We start from the raw sequence: 7,753 nt of genomic DNA on the forward strand, positions 1-7,753 counted from the left end.
CGTATGTGCGGTTGAACGAGACGATTTGGCGATCCATCTGAAGTTGACCAATCAGAAGATGACAAAAACTATATTCTATAATCATTTTAGTTTAATTATACAGATCTATTTTTTATTTGTTATTCCGAATATGCCAAATTTGTTAAATACCGTTCAGCTTTATGAATGAATATGCCTGTTGTATTTCCGGCAAAACGAGCAGAAATTCAGAAATGGCCTACTCCCTCGAGTGCTTTATGAAGAACAGAAAGTCCATGCTTTTCTGTGCTGTTCAGCCATTCTCTTTGCCATGTCCTTTGTCTTGTTTTTTTTTTTTTTTTTTTGTCGTACAATGTCCTTTGTCTTCGTTTTTTTTTCTTTTTTCTTTTTTGGACGTCACAAGCCACCTGCCACAAAGAAAACTATTTCGTCCTCAGAATCCATATTTTTATGAATGGCGCGAAACGTAATGCTTACGTCAGCGTTTGTAAAATCGTAGTAAATTCGTGTCGTGTGTGACTGCCTCCAGTACGATTTTCGGATAAACTCAATCGTGACATGTGCCACAGCTCACGACGTTCCGACCTTCAGAATCGCACGTGTACGCCCGCCTTTAGAAAGGTAGCATAGTCATGCTGCCTACTGTTTAGACCAGCCTTTATGTTGGTTGCGTACTTACAATTTCTAAAATGCCATATAAATAGTAGCTCACTAGGTTTTGGATCAGGGCTGTTGACTTTCTCTCTAGGAACAGGTGTTGAGTTACTACACTACACGCAAGCATCAGATTAAAAAATATTTGAGATGCAATCTCCCTAAAAATGCTGTTAGTCAACATGAGGTTCTGATACACAGTCATTTCCTACAGCATCGGCAACGCAGCATCCTCATCCACACTCCAAACAGAGTTTGGTTTTCTACAGGCTAAAATGCTGCAGACACCACTGTGGCCAAAAAGCAGTCCGCTTAATTTCTTCTCTGTCCGGTGATAAGTATTTATGAGATTGTGTAAGAAAAACCCAGCAGTATAAATAAGACGTGAGCAGGGGTTTGGTCTGTGCCAGCAATCTTGAAATTCTCAACTTAGGAAAAGTTCAACTGATCCATCTCTATAATGCAACAAAGCCCTGGAACCTTTTCACCACCATGCCAAAATTCCCCTGCACTGAGCGCAAACACATTTCTTTTCCGAGGCTTTCAGGTTTGCAGTGATCCAAGACCAATACTGAGGCGAGCTTTAGTATTTCTACAAAACTCTACATCTTTGTCAACTTCTGGAGCATATGAAACAGGATTTATAGCCGAACTCTATACAAAAGGACAAAAATTGTATGAATTACGCACAACACGGAAGAAGTAATCCACAGAATGTCCTCATCTCTAGCATGCGAAACATCACTCGATCAAATCACACACTCTGCAATCAAATGATATTTCCATCCCGTGTTTTTGTTGAAATCTGTCTTCCAAAGTGAGCAAGAGAGGATGCTGCTCTGGTCTGCAGTGGTCTGGCCAGTGTCCATATCTGACTGCGGGGACAGGGGGCAAATGGAGGGAGAGCGAGAGAGAGGCGAAGAGCACGAGGGAGAGTGGGATGGAGAGGGATGCTGTGAGCCGTTCTGTTGAAACGTTCAGTGGTGGAGGGAAGCCATCTGCTGCATTACAACAACCTGCAGGAGAGAGAGAGGTGAAGGAGTTAGCGTAGCGCCTCAGGTAATGATCTCACCCAGGTTGGACTGAAACAAATGCACACGGTATTCTGCTACAGTGACTTCAATCTGCTACTAGACATTTATGAGCAGGTGACAAAACGGCAGCCAAAACAGTACACGCACACACATAGAGTAAAAGATGACCGCATCCCAAAGGAACATTTCATTTCTCAGAGGTTGCTCTTTCAAAGCTCAGGAGAAGAGTTGTTTCTTTGTACAGTAGTATCAATATTTTGCAGATGTCTTGCTTAAAAGAGACATATTATGCCCCTTTTGACAATATGTAATATAAATCTCTGGTGTCCCCAGAAAGTGTCTGTGAAGTTTCAGCTCAAAATACCCCACAGATCATTTATTATATAATTTTGAAAATGCCTATTTTGAGTGGAAGCAGCAACATGCTGTGTTTCGTGCCTGTCTCTTTAAATGTAAATGAGCTGCTGCTCCCCGCCCTCTTTTCCAGAAGAAGAGCTGCGCCATTACAGCTCCTACCTGCTAAAAACATCTGTTTTGGTCATGACTATCATGTGTATCGTGCTGAAATCATGCGTTTTAAACTACGTATATTCGTTTAAACTTCTGATATACGGTTTTCTGAGTGCACACCTACAGAAAGCGGCTGTCACAGAATGTGAGTACTTAACTAAGTTCTCATTCACACACAAGTTTATGTTAAAAACACACAAGTTACAAAAACAGTCATTTATGTCTGTGAAGGTAAACAGCTGGGCAATAAATTGCATGTTTATTTTAGATCTGTGTAGCAGCAGCAATATACAGTAAATAAATCAATAATTCCAGAACAGTTAGCATGTTTTGCTCAAACTTTCTCCATGGCATTAGAACCGGTACACTGTTGTCACTTGCGAAATCAAAATGAAGGCGCCAGTGGGTGGAAACTTACAGATTAAGGGGCGGTAATATTATAATGAGATCCCTTTGCAACGTCACTAGGGGAGCAAAATCTGACGCGCTCGTTTTTTCATACTCTTGCAGAAAAAGGCTTACCAAAACAAAGTTACTGGGTTAATCTTTTTCACCTTTCCTTGGTTGGTATATGCACCAGGGACCTGATTATAGCACTTAAAACCTGGAAAAGTCAGATTTTCATTATGTCACCTTTAAAATTTCTATGACTATTGTTGACATACAGTGAGATAAAAAAAGGAGAGAGATTATTTGGACTTGGGGGACCTTTTGGACATCTTGCACAGTTTGAGACATTGCTGAGATCTCTTCTCAAACTCCCTGCTGGAAGACAAGCATTTTAGAAATACATCAGAAAGGTTTCACAAACTGAGTTTTGCTTGTGATCGCTTGGCTATGCTGGTCGGCAAACTAGACGAGCAACAAATGAACAATACCTAGTGTCAACCATCTTAGAAACCATCGTTCAATCTGATGTTTGGACATATGTGAAATTAGTAAAATAAATTATCTCCATTCACTGATTTCATTGCTGTCCAGAAGAAGCAACCGCGATTTTAAGATCTCATTCTTAAGATATCAATTTGCTCTCAATTTTAACTTAGTTTGGCCAGTAGAAGAAAATAATAGTAAAGAGATCTCAGTTGTCTTGAAAACCTCCATTTACTTTCAATTTAATCTCATTGATATCTTGGGGAAACAATTGAGGCATAATAATAGACATCTTATTTGTCAGTAAAAGTCTCAATTTGATCTCTATTTAATCTCTTTGCTGTAAAAAAAAATTGATTAAATAAAAAAAGAGAGATATCATTAGTGGTTTTCTTATTGAAAAACAATCAACACATTAAATTGAACATCTAATTATATTATCCATTTGACCACTAATTACCTTCCCACTGCTTTTTACTTATTTATGCAAATAAAGCACTTCACAATAAGAACATTTGTAATTTGTTTGTGGAGAAATAACCACCTATATCATGGTTTGGTCGCCGTGTCAGCTGTATCAAAACGACATGGCCCCGACTGGACAATCAACCATGAAAACGCAGAAATAAGGCCATTGTTTACAAGGAGGATGCTTTATTTGGAGTACATCATTGACATTCCCGTTCAGAGCAGGTAACAGAGATAATATGGAGCCAATTGCCTCGCTCCAAAACTGGCATAAGTATTCACCAGCCCTGCCCGCACAAAACAAATTGATTCCACGTTCAAGGTTACTGATAAGATAACATCCGTGAGTGAATACCAATCTACCTCCCATTGACTGAGCTAGGCTGAATTTGGTCGGGTGGGGGAAATCTGCACGCGTTGAGTTGTTGAATGATGAATGGACCAATTGAGTCTGCAGAGTTCTATTACTTTCCATCATCAAACGAAAGTTGCTGAGGAGCTCTGCTCTCCATTTTAGAGCAGGAACTGATTATGCATACAAAATGAGGACAGAATTAACCCTCTCCAAATACGACTGACGCCTGAAGACTGCTTCTTTGTGTTCGTGCTTTTCTTTCTCCGTTATTTTCCCTGACCATTCTCTAATAACGTTACCTCCCTCTAAAATTTACTATCTTGCAATGTATGTTCATACCCCTCCCCCACATTCATCTTTCCCACTTTCCTCCAGACTTCTTCTCTTCTCTTCAGTCAGTGTCCCCCAGGCTCAGACTAACTCCAGTATGTGATATAAATATCCTCAGCAGTTAATCTCTATGCACTTTGAGTCTTCTTCATGGCCGGAGGTTTCTCTATGCTCTCCTAGTTCTCCCATGTTCTTCCCCTCTAACACCGAACAAGTTTGATCAACTGATTGCAGTACTGCAAGACTGGGGGCATAGAGGCAATTTACACTAAGTGAAAATAGCAGTATTTCTAGGTGATATGCTATTTAGCCTACACTAAGTGCAAATAGCTATAGATAGTTAAAATAGCAGGATATTCTGCTAATTACTTATTGCAAATAGTGTCAATTATCTGCACCTCAGCATTGTAATACATTATAAAACAGTGTGCAATAATAACTTATTGAGTATAAATTTGTATTTTAATTCAAATTATTAAATGGATGCCACCTTATTGGGACAAAAGCTCTCCCTACACCTAACCCTACCCGATACTTTATTTTCAAGTTTTTTATTATTTCCTTCATTTTTATAAAAAAATAAATGCTTTTCTGATGTGATTTGAAATTGAAAAGGGAGAAAATAAGTGCGCCAAAAGGCAGATTCGAACCCGGGTCGATCACGTCAAAAGTTGTATAACACATGTTTTACCATCTACGCCACTGAGTCTGACGAATGATGACTGTCTTTTTCAATGAGCTATTTGCACTTGGTGTACATAGACACCTTTTTTTTTTTTATTCCCAACAATTAAACAGTTGCCCACAGAAAAAAAACTTCCCGCGCCTATGGTTCTACCAGTAAAGTCTGAACCACCTACATACTATACAGCATGACCAGTGAAGTCTGATTCTCATGTGAATAACCTTTGTGAGTCAGTTGTATTTAGTGAATCTCAAACATAGGCTGCGTCTGAAATTTCATACTGTCTGTGTAGATACTTCTTTTGAATAAGTTATTGCTTCGCAAATCGCAACCATATAAAAGCATGCTATATAGCCTATAGTATGAACAGTAGAATAATCTGGACATAATATGTGACGTGCTGGCAAAATGAGTCACAATGAGCAATTTTTCAAAAATTCGTTATTTCTATTTTAATTGATGTATGATTTGTTGGAATTGGACGAAAAATGGCTACACCTGTTTGAAGTTGATAGAGTCAGCAAAGTCAATTTTGAGAAAAATCGAGTTCGTTTTCTGAAGGTTCCATAGCAAAATCACCTGCAACGTTGCATCTCTTCCTCCACTTTTTTTTCTTAATAATAATTACTATATTAATAGTCACAATATAGCTTTTTTTATATCTTTGTTTTTATAAATAAGAACAGATGCAAAAAAAAAACTGAACAAATGAAAAAAAAATGCATTACCTTTTTCATTTTACATCTAAACAAAAGCATTCAAGAAAAACAAATAGCTAATCAAATGTAAAAATCCCTTTAGTGTGTTCATTACAAAATAAATTGATTATTAAAACTACAAAAGCAGTTCAATCAAGAGCAGCGAGTGATTCACTCTTTTCTTTTATTGTTAGATTAACATTAATGAGACGGCCTATATTAAGACCTACTGTAATGCACGGATTTAATATCATGTTACACATCCAATGTTTTTCCCCAACAGTTCCCTAAACGTTCACTTAAGACATAACAGATTATGTTTGCGTGAATACTTACTGTAATTCTGAATCGGGATCGAGAAACGAGCGGAGAAAAGGTAGTTCCTCTTCAGGAACTCGAGCTGCGTCGGAAAACGCTATGGGAACGCCCTTCAGCGTGACCGGCTCTGAACCTCATGTGTAATCAGACCAATAGATGGGCGAGACGTCACGGGCGGGTGACGTAATGACCAGGAGGCTATAAAAGCACGTGCGGTGAGACCAGCGTCAGCTTTTTGTCATTCAGCAAGCGCTCTGTGTGTGTGTCGGTCTGATATCTGTTTGTGAGTCTTATTTAGTGTTGTCTGTCAAGCGAATTTAAAAACAAGACAAAACCATTCACCTGAGGCAGGGCAGGCAGCATTCAGGCTGTGTGTTCCTCCCTGCCCGCGTTCGCTGGTCTCACCGAACGTGCTTTTATAGCCTCCTGGTCATTACGTCAGCCACCCGTGACGTCTCGCCCATCTATTGGTCTGATTACACATGAGGTTCAGAGCCGGTTGACTAAAAATCGAAATTTGTAACTTTTTTGCTTGTAACTGAAAATTAGCCCATGCGCATTCTGACTGATTTTGCCAGCACGGGTCACATATATTTGTCATATTGTCATTGTCATGTGACGATACAGTTCATAGAATTTTTGTGACCCCCATCAGCAGGTTTCAATTTCAGTATGCAAGTCATTTGTTCTTCATTTATTAAAGGGGTCATATGATGCGATTTCAAGTTTTCATTTCTCTTTGGAGTGTTACAAGCTGATTGTGACAGGCTGTGAGTCAGAAGCGCCAGACTGTCCTTGTAAAGTTGGAACTGCCCCACTAAAGTCACGCCTTCTTTCTTTGCGTGAACATTTGGGCGCCGTTATGCTGTGTATCTTCCCACACAGTGACGTAGACATGTAGGGGCGTGTTTAAACGAGGCGTTTTAGGAGGGCGTGTACAAGTCTTGTCAGATATAATTGAGATCTCGTTTGTGATTTTCTTTCTTTCCAATGGTTTTTACTGTTTCTGTTGTTCCTCCTCCACCCACCAGTCTCTCACACTTTCCCTCTCTGTCTTGCTTTCTGCATTTATCTTCACTTCTCTCTGTTTCTCCCTCTCTCTCTGTGCTGATAGATTGGTTGTTGTGGGATTGCTGACAACATCGACACACAGACAGCCTGGTTTATTTATCTCCTCTTCTGTCCCTGATCCATCTCCACTGTCACACACGGTCCTGCTCGCCCTAATCACCGCCATCTGCGAGCGAGTGGAAGAAACAGGAAGCCACAGTCGGACATGTGACCTTCTGCCGCCACTCGCCACGGCTAATCATCGCCCGTGTTATCAGCTGTTGGAGAGTGGGAGTGTGAAGGGAGACCGAGTGAAAAAAATGATTTCATGATGAGCGACGTTGTTTTAACCCAGCCAACATGTATATGTGGGCCCCACATGGTTTATGCTGGGTCTACATGGGTACCAAGTGGGCATGGTCCCAAAATGGGCATCTTATCTGGGGCCCACTTGGGTCAACTAAGTAGGTCCCACATTGGCAAAAACAGATGGGCTCCCTATGTGGGTCCTAGTTGGGTCACAAATGGGAAATGAGTGCATGGGCTCTAAATGGGCAACACAAATGGGGCCCATATGGGTTTAACAAATGGGTTAGACATGGGCAAATACAATTAATCCCATATAGGCTGCCTACACAGGCCCAAGGTAGTACCCACATAGGCAACCTCTATATGGGTTCTGAATGGGGAAACACATATGGGGCCCTCTTGGCCAAACCATACTGGCTCGACATGGGCAAACACAATCAGTCCCATATAGGCTGCCTACACTGGCCCAAGGTAGTACCCACATAGGCAA

This window comes from Sinocyclocheilus anshuiensis, unplaced genomic scaffold (assembly GCF_001515605.1).
Source record: "Sinocyclocheilus anshuiensis isolate Anshui unplaced genomic scaffold, SAMN03320099.WGS_v1.1 scaffold1638, whole genome shotgun sequence".
Taxonomy (NCBI): Eukaryota; Metazoa; Chordata; class Actinopteri; order Cypriniformes; family Cyprinidae; genus Sinocyclocheilus; species Sinocyclocheilus anshuiensis.